Here is a 10186-nt window from a genome sequence, read left to right on the forward strand (position 1 = left end):
TGCTTGCATGCGCTTTAACGAGAATATCACAATATAGCAGTTTCGCACTTGTAACGGTAGAACACGCAGTATTTGGCTTGTTCATGCCGTTTTGTGTGCTTTCACAACATTTCACCTATCGCAGTTTAATACTCGCAATAAAACAACACTATCTCTTTAGATGACGTCGTTTTTGGTAGTTTCACGACGCTACCTAGCCTAAACTAACCTAACCTAACCTAACCTTCGCACTTCTATCGTTAGAAAACGTTTTACTCGCAACTTTACAATGTTTTCTACAAGATTACGACGGTTTCATGCGCTTTCACATTAGATATCGTAGTTCCCGACTTGTAATGTTGAAAAACACTACATCTCACTAAGTGACATTGTTTAATGCGGTTTTACGATGGTTGATATGTCAACCTAACCTAACATTCGCACTTGTATCTAAAGACGCTCAATTACACTGTTTCGTTCACAATTACGATATTTGCTTGACCTCACAGTTTCTCACCAACTTATTACAGTACAGAACGCTGTATCTCGCTAAATGACATCGTTCTTTAAGGTTTCACGATACTTGCATGCGCTTTACCGAGAATGTCACAACATAGCAGTTTCGCACTTGTAACGGTACAACACGCAGTATTTGGCTTGTTCATGCCGTTTTGTGTGCTTTCACAACATTTTACCTATCGCAGTTTCGTACTCGCAATAAACAACACTATCTCGTTAAATGACGTCGTTTTTGGTGGTTTCACGACGCTACCTAGCTTAAACTAACATAACTCAACCTAACATAACCTTCGCACTTCTATCGTTAGAAAACGTTTTACTCGCTACTTTACATTGCTTTCTACAACATTACGACGGTTTCAAGCGCTTTCACATTAGATATCGCAGTTCCCAACTTGTAAAGGTGAAAAACACTGCATCTCACTAAGTGACATTGTTTAATGCGGTTTTACGACGGTTCATACCTTAACCTAACGTAACCTAACCTAACCTAACCCAACCTAACCTAACATAACCTAACCTAACCTAACCTAACCTAACCAAACCTAACCTAACGTAACCTAACCTAACGTAACCTAACCTAACCTAACCTAACCTAACGACGTTTGCAAGCGCTTTCACATTAGATATCGCAGTTCCCGACTTTTAATGGTGAAAAACACTGCATCTCACTAATTGACATTTGTTTAATGCGGTTTTACGACGGTTCATATCTTAACCTAACCTAACATTCGCACTTATATCTAAAAACGCTCTATTACACTGTTTTGTTCACAATTACCATATTTGCATAACCTCACAGTTTCTCACCAACTTATTGCAGTACAGAACGTTGTATCTCGCTAAATGACATTGTTCTTTAAGGTTTCACGATGCTTGCATGCGCTTTAACGAGAATATCACAATATAGCAGTTTCGCACTTGTAACGGTAGAACACGCAGTATTTGGCTTGTTCATGCCGTTTTGTGTGCTTTCACATTTCACCTATCGCAGTTTCGTACTCGCAATAAAACAACACTATCTCGTTAGATGACGTCGTTTTTGGTGGTTTCACAACGCTACCTAGCTTAAACTAACATAACTCAACCTAACATAACCTTCGCACTTCTATCGTTAGAAAACGTTTTACTCGCTACTTTACATTGCTTTCTACAACATTACGACGGTTTCAAGCGCTTTCACATTAGATATCGCAGTTCCCAACTTGTAAAGGTGAAAAACACTGCATCTCACTAAGTGACATTGTTTATTGCGGTTTTACAACGGTTCATACCTTAACCTAACGTAACCTAACCTAACCTAACCCAACCTAACCTAACATAACCTAACCTAACCTAACCTAACCTAACCTAACCTAACCAAACCTAACCTAACGTAACCTAACCTAACCTAACCTAACCTAACCTAACCTAACGACGTTTGCAAGCGCTTTCACATTAGATATCGCAGTTCCCGACTTTTAATGGTGAAAAACACTGCATCTCACTAATTGACATTGTTTAATGCGGTTTTACGACGGTTCATATCTTAACCTAACCTAACATTCGCACTTGTATCTAAAACCGCTCTATAACACTGTTTTGTTCACAATTACCATATTTGCATAACCTCACAGTTTTTCACCAACTTATTGCAGTACAGAACGCTGTATCTCGCTAAATGAAATTGTTCTTTAAGGTTTCACGATGCTTGCATGCGCTTTAACGAGAATATCACAATATAGCAGTTTCGCACTTGTAACGGTAGAACACGCAGTATTTGGCTTGTTCATGCCGTTTTGTGTGCTTTCACAACATTTCACCTATCGCAGTTTAATACTCGCAATAAAACAACACTATCTCTTTAGATGACGTCGTTTTTGGTAGTTTCACGACGCTACCTAGCCTAAACTAACCTAACCTAACCTAACCTTCGCACTTCTATCGTTAGAAAACGTTTTACTCGCAACTTTACAATGTTTTCTACAAGATTACGACGGTTTCATGCGCTTTCACATTAGATATCGTAGTTCCCGACTTGTAAAGGTGAAAAACACTGCATCTCACTAAGTGACATTGTTTAATGCGGTTTTAGCGCGGTTCGTATCTTAACCTTACCTAACCTAACCTAACCTAACCCAACCTAACCTAACATAACCTAACCTAACCTAACCAAACCTAACCTAACGTAACCTAACCTAACCTAACCTAACCTAACCTAACGACGTTTGCAAGCGCTTTCACATTAGATATCGCAGTTCCCGACTTGTAAAGGTGAAAATCACTGCATCTCACTAAGTGACATTGTTTAATGCGGTTTTACGACGGTTCATATCTTAACCTAACCTAACATTCGTACTTGTATGGAAAAACGCTCTATTACACTGTTTCGTTCACAATTACGATATTTGCATAACCTCACAGTTTTTCACCAACTTATTGCAGTACAGAACGCTGTATCTCGCTAAATGACATCGTTCTTTAAGGTTTCACGATGGTTGCATGCGCTTTAACAAGAATATCACATTATAGCAGTTTCGCACTTGTAACGGTACAACACGCAGTATCTGGCTTGTTCAAGCCGTTTTGTGTGCTTTCACAACATTTCACCTATTGCCGTTACGTACATGCAATAAAACAACGCTATCTCGTTAGATGACGTTGTTTTTGGTAGTTTCAAGACGCTACCTAGCTTAAACTAACATAACTCAACCTAACATAACCTTCGCACTTCTATCGTTAGAAAACGTTTTACTCGCTACTTTACATTGCTTTCTACAACAATACGACGGTTTCAAGCGCTTTCACATTAGATATCACAGTTCCCAACTTGTAAAGGTGAAAAACACTGCATCTCACTAAGTGACATTGTTTAATGCGGTTTTACGACGGTTCATACCTTAACCTAACGTAACCTAACCTAACCTAACCTAACCTTACCTAACCTAACCTAACCTAACCCAACCCAACCCAACCCAACCTAACCTAACCTAACCTAAACTAACCTAACCCAACCTAACCTAACCTAACCTAACCCAACCCAACCCAACCCAACCTAACCTAACCTAAGCTAACCTAACCAAACCTAACCTAACCTAACCTAACGTAACCTAACCTAACCTAACCTATTCTAACGTAACCTAACCTTTCCTGACCTAACCTAACCTAACGTAACCTAACCTAACCTAACATAACCTAACGTAACCTAACCTAACCTAACCTAACCTAACGTAACCTAACCTAACCTAACCTAACCTAACCCAACCTAACCCAACCCAACCCAACCCAAACCAACAACACCCAACCCAACCTAACCTAACCTTACCTAACCTAACCAAATTATCCTTACCTAACCTAACCTAACCTAACCTAACGTAACCTAACCTAACCTAACCTAACCTAACGTAACCTAACCTAACCTAACGTAACCTAACCTAACCTAACCTAACCCAACCTAACCTAACCTAACCTAACCTAACCCAACTCAACCCAACCTAACCTAATCTAACCTAACCTAACCTAACCTAACCTAACAAAACCTAACCTAACCTAACCTAACCTAACCTAACGACGGTTGCAAGCGCTTTCACAAAAGATATCGCAGTTCCCGACTTTTAATGGTGAAAAACACTGCATCTCACTAATTGACATTGTTTAATGCGGTTTTACGACGGTTCATATCTTAACCTAACCTAACATTCGCACTTGTATCTAAAACCGCTCTATTACACTGTTTTGTTCACAATTACCATATTTGCATAACCTCACAGTTTTTCACCAACTTATTGCAGTACAGAACGTTGTATCTCGCTAAATGACATTGTTCTTTAGGTTTCACGATGCTTGCATGCGCTTTAACGAGAATATCACAATATAGCAGTTTCGCACTTGTAACGGTAGAACACGCAGTATTTGGCTTGTTCATGCCGTTTTGTGTGCTTTCACAACATTTCACCTATCGCAGTTTAATACTCGCAATAAAACAACACTATCTCTTTAGATGACGTCGTTTTTGGTAGTTTCACGACGCTACCTAGCCTAAACTAACCTAACCTAACCTAACCTTCGCACTTCTATCGTTAGAAAACGTTTTACTCGCAACTTTACAATGTTTTCTACAAGATTACGACGGTTTCATGCGCTTTCACATTAGATATCGCAGTTCCCGACTTGTAATGGTGAAAAACACAGCATCTCACTAAGTGACACTGTTTAATGCGGTTTTAGCGCGGTTCATATCTTAACCTAACCTAACCTTACCTAACCCAACCTAACCTAACCTAACCTAACCAAACCTTACCTAACATCCCTAACCTAACCTAACCTAACCTAACCAAACCTAACCTAACCTAACCTAACGTAACCTAACCTAACCTAACCTAACCTAACGACGTTTGCAAGCGCTTTCACATTAGATATCGCAGTTCCCGACTTGTAATGGTGAAAAACACTGCATCTCATCAAGTGACATTGTTTAATGCGGTTTTACGACGGTTCATATCTTAACCTAACCTAACATTCGCACTTGTATTAAAAAACGCTCTATTACACTGTTTCGTTCACAATTAGGATATTTGCATAACCTCACAGTTTTTCACCAACTTATTGCAGTACAGAACGCTGTATCTCGCTAAATGAAATCGTTCTTTAAGGTTTCACGATGCTTGCATGCGCTTTAACGAGAATATCACAACATAGCAGTTTCGCACTTGTAACGGTACAACACGCAGTATTTGGCTTGTTCATGCCGTTTTGTGTGCTTTCACAACATTTCACCTATCGCAGTTTCGTACTCGCAATAAAACAACACTATCTCGTTAGATGACGTTGTTTTTGGTAGTTTCACGACGCTACCTAGCTTAAACTAACATAACTCAACCTAACATAACCTTCGCACTTCTATCGTTAGAAAACGTTTTACTCGCTACTTTACATTGCTTTCTACAACAATACGACGGTTTCAAGCGCTTTCACATTAGATATCACAGTTCCCAACTTGTAAAGGTGAAAAACACTGCATCTCACTAATTGACATTGTTTAATGCGGTTTTACGACGGTTCATACCTTAACCTAACGTAACCTAACCTAACCTTACCTAACCTAACCTAACCTAACCTAACCCAACCCAACCCAACCTAACCTAACCTAACCTCACCTAAACTAACCTAACCCAACCTAACCTAACCTAACCTAACCTAACCCAACCCAACCCAACCCAACCTAACCTAACCTAAGCTAACCTAACCAAACCTAACCTAACTTAACCTAACCTAACGTAACCTAACCTAACCTAACCTATTCTAACGTAACCTAACCTTTCCTGACCTAACCTAACCTAACGTAACCTAACCTAACCTAACCTAACCTAACATAACCTAACGTAACCTAACCTAACCTAACCTAACCTAACGTAACCTAACCTAACCTAACCCAACCTAACCCAACCCAACCCAACCCAAACCAACAACACCCAACCCAACCTAACCTAACCTAACCTAACCTTACCTAACCTAACCAAATTATCCTTACCTAACCTAACCTAACCTAACGTAACCTAACCTAACCTAACCTAACGTAACCTAACCTAACCTAACCTAACCCAACCTAACCTAACCTAACCTAACCCAACTCAACCCAACCTAACCTAATCTAACCTAACCTAACCTAACAAAACCTAACCTAACCTAACCTAACCTAACCTAACCTAACGACGGTTGCAAGCGCTTTCACATTAGATATCGCAGTTCCCGACTTTTAATGGTGAAAAACACTGCATCTCACTAATTGACATTGTTTAATGCGGTTTTACGACGGTTCATATCTTAACCTAACCTAACATTCGCACTTGTATCTAAAACCGCTCTATAACACTGTTTTGTTCACAATTACCATATTTGCATAACCTCACAGTTTTTCACCAACTTATTGCAGTACAGAACGTTGTATCTCGCTAAATGACATTGTTCTTTAAGGTTTCACGATGCTTGCATGCGCTTTAACGAGAATATCACAATATAGCAGTTTCGCACTTGTAACGGTAGAACACGCAGTATTTGGCTTGTTCATGCCGTTTTGTGTGCTTTCACAACATTTCACCTATCGCAGTTTAATACTCGCTATAAAACAACACTATCTCGTTAGATGACGTCGTTTTTGGTAGTTTCACGACGCTACCTAGCTTAAACTAACCTAACCTAACCTAACCTTCGCACTTCTATCGTTAGAAAACGTTTTACTCGCTACTTTACATTGCTTTCTACAACATTACGACGGTTTCAAGCGCTTTCACAATAGATATCGCAGTTCCCAACTTGTAAAGGTGAAAAACACTGCATCTCACTAAGTGACATTGTTTATTGCGGTTTTACAACGGTTCATACCTTAACCTAACGTAACCTAACCTAACCTAACCCAACCTAACCTAACATAACCTAACCTAACCTAACCTAACGACGTTTGCAAGCGCTTTCACATTAGATATCGCAGTTCCCGACTTGTAATGGTGAAAAACACTGCATCTCTCTAAGTGACATTGTTTAATGCGGTTTTACGACGGTTCATATCTTAACCTAACCTAACATTCGTACTTGTATTGAAAAACGCTCTATTACACTGTTTCGTTCACAATTACGATATTTGCATAACCTCACAGTTTTTCACCAACTTATTGCAGTACAGAACGCTGTATCTCGCTAAATGAAATTGTTCTTTAAGGTTTCACGATGCTTGCATGCGCTTTAACGAGAATATCACAATATAGCAGTTTCGCACTTGTAACGGTAGAACACGCAGTATTTGGCTTGTTCATGCCGTTTTGTGTGCTTTCACAACATTTCACCTATCGCAGTTTAATACTCGCAATAAAACAACACTATCTCTTTAGATGACGTCGTTTTTGGTAGTTTCACGACGCTACCTAGCCTAAACTAACCTAACCTAACCTAACCTTCGCACTTCTATCGTTCGAAAACGTTTTACTCGCAACTTTACAATGTTTTCTACAAGATTACGACGGTTTCATGCGCTTTCACATTAGATATCGTAGTTCCCGACTTGTAAAGGTGAAAAACACTGCATCTCACTAAGTGACATTGTTTAATGCGGTTTTAGCGCGGTTCGTATCTTAACCTAACCTAACCTAACCTAACCCAACCTAACCTAACATAACCTAACCTAACCTAACCTAACCAAACCTAACCTAACGTAACCTAACCTAACCTAACCTAACCTAACCTAACCTAACGACGTTTGCAAGCGCTTTCACATTAGATATCGCAGTTCCCGACTTGTAAAGGTGAAAAACACTGCATCTCACTAAGTGACATTGTTTAATGCGGTTTTACGACGGTTCATATCTTAACCTAACCTAACATTCGTACTTGTATGGAAAAACGCTCTATTACACTGTTTCGTTCACAATTACGATATTTGCATAACCTCACAGTTTTTCACCAACTTATTGCAGTACAGAACGCTGTATCTCGCTAAATGACATCGTTCTTTAAGGTTTCACGATGGTTGCATGCGCTTTAACAAGAATATCACATTATAGCAGTTTCGCACTTGTAACGGTACAACACGCAGTATCTGGCTTGTTCAAGCCGTTTTGTGTGCTTTCACAACATTTCACCTATTGCCGTTACGTACATGCAATAAAACAACGCTATCTCGTTAGATGACGTTGTTTTTGGTAGTTTCAAGACGCTACCTAGCTTAAACTAACATAACTCAACCTAACATAATCTTCGCACTTCTATCGTTAGAAAACGTTTTACTCGCTACTTTACATTGCTTTCTACAACAATACGACGGTTTCAAGCGCTTTCACATTAGATATCACAGTTCCCAACTTGTAAAGGTGAAAAACACTGCATCTCACTAAGTGACATTGTTTAATGCGGTTTTACGACGGTTCATACCTTAACCTAACGTAACCTAACCTAACCTAACCTAACCTTACCTAACCTAACCTAACCTAACCCAACCCAACCCAACCCAACCTAACCTAACCTAACCTAACCTAAACTAACCTAACCCAACCTAACCTAACCTAACCTAACCCAACCAAACCCAACCCAACCTAACCTAACCTAAGCTAACCTAACCAAACCTAACCTAACTTAACCTAACCTAACGTAACCTAACCTAACCTAACCTATTCTAACGTAACCTAACCTTTCCTGACCTAACCTAACCTAACGTAACCTAACCTAACCTAACCTAACCTAACGTAACCTAACCTAACCTAACCTAACCTAACGTAACCTAACCTAACCTAACCTAACCTAACCCAACCTAACCCAACCCAACCCAACCCAAACCAACAACACCCAACCCAACCTAACCTAACCTAACCTAACCTTACCTAACCTAACCAAATTATCCTTACCTAACCTAACCTAACCTAACGTAACCTAACCTAACCTAACCTAACCTAACGTAACCTAACCTAACCTAACGTAACCTAACCTAACCTAACCTAACCCAACCTAACCTAACCTAACCTAACCCAACTCAACCCAACCTAACTTAATCTAACCTAACCTAACCTAACCTAACAAAACCTAACCTAACCTAACCTAACCTAACCTAACGACGGTTGCAAGCGCTTTCACATTAGATATCGCAGTTCCCGACTTTTAATGGTGAAAAACACTGCATCTCACTAATTGACATTGTTTAATGCGGTTTTACGACGGTTCATATCTTAACCTAACCTAACATTCGCACTTGTATCTAAAACCGCTCTATTACACTGTTTTGTTCACAATTACCATATTTGCATAACCTCACAGTTTTTCACCAACTTATTGCAGTACAGAACGTTGTATCTCGCTAAATGACATTGTTCTTTAGGTTTCACGATGCTTGCATGCGCTTTAACGAGAATATCACAATATAGCAGTTTCGCACTTGTAACGGTAGAACACGCAGTATTTGGCTTGTTCATGCCGTTTTGTGTGCTTTCACATTTCACCTATCGCAGTTTAATACTCGCTATAAAACAACACTATCTCGTTAGATGACGTCGTTTTCGGTAGTTTCACGACGCTACCTAGCTTAAACTAACCTAACCTAACCTAACCTTCGCACTTCTATCGTTAGAAAACGTTTTACTCGCAACTTTACAATGTTTTCTACAAGATTACGACGGTTTCATGCGCTTTCACATTAGATATCGTAGTTCCCGACTTGTAATGTTGAAAAACACTACATCTCACTAATTGACATTGTTTAATGCGGTTTTACGACGGTTCATATCTTAACCTAACCTAACATTCGCACTTGTATCTAAAACCGCTCTATAACACTGTTTTGTTCACAATTACCATATTTGCATAACCTCACAGTTTTTCACCAACTTATTGCAGTACAGAACGCTGTATCTCGCTAAATGAAATTGTTCTTTAAGGTTTCACGATGCTTGCATGCGCTTTAACGAGAATATCACAATATAGCAGTTTCGCACTTGTAACGGTAGAACACGCAGTATTTGGCTTGTTCATGCCGTTTTGTGTGCTTTCACAACATTTCACCTATCGCAGTTTAATACTCGCAATAAAACAACACTATCTCTTTAGATGACGTCGTTTTTGGTAGTTTCACGACGCTACCTAGCCTAAACTAACCTAACCTAACCTAACCTTCGCACTTCTATCGTTAGAAAACGTTTTACTCGCAACTTTACAATGTTTTCTACAAGATTAC

Source organism: Rhipicephalus microplus, unplaced genomic scaffold (assembly GCF_043290135.1).
Source record: "Rhipicephalus microplus isolate Deutch F79 unplaced genomic scaffold, USDA_Rmic scaffold_119, whole genome shotgun sequence".
Lineage (NCBI taxonomy): Eukaryota > Metazoa > Arthropoda > Arachnida > Ixodida > Ixodidae > Rhipicephalus > Rhipicephalus microplus.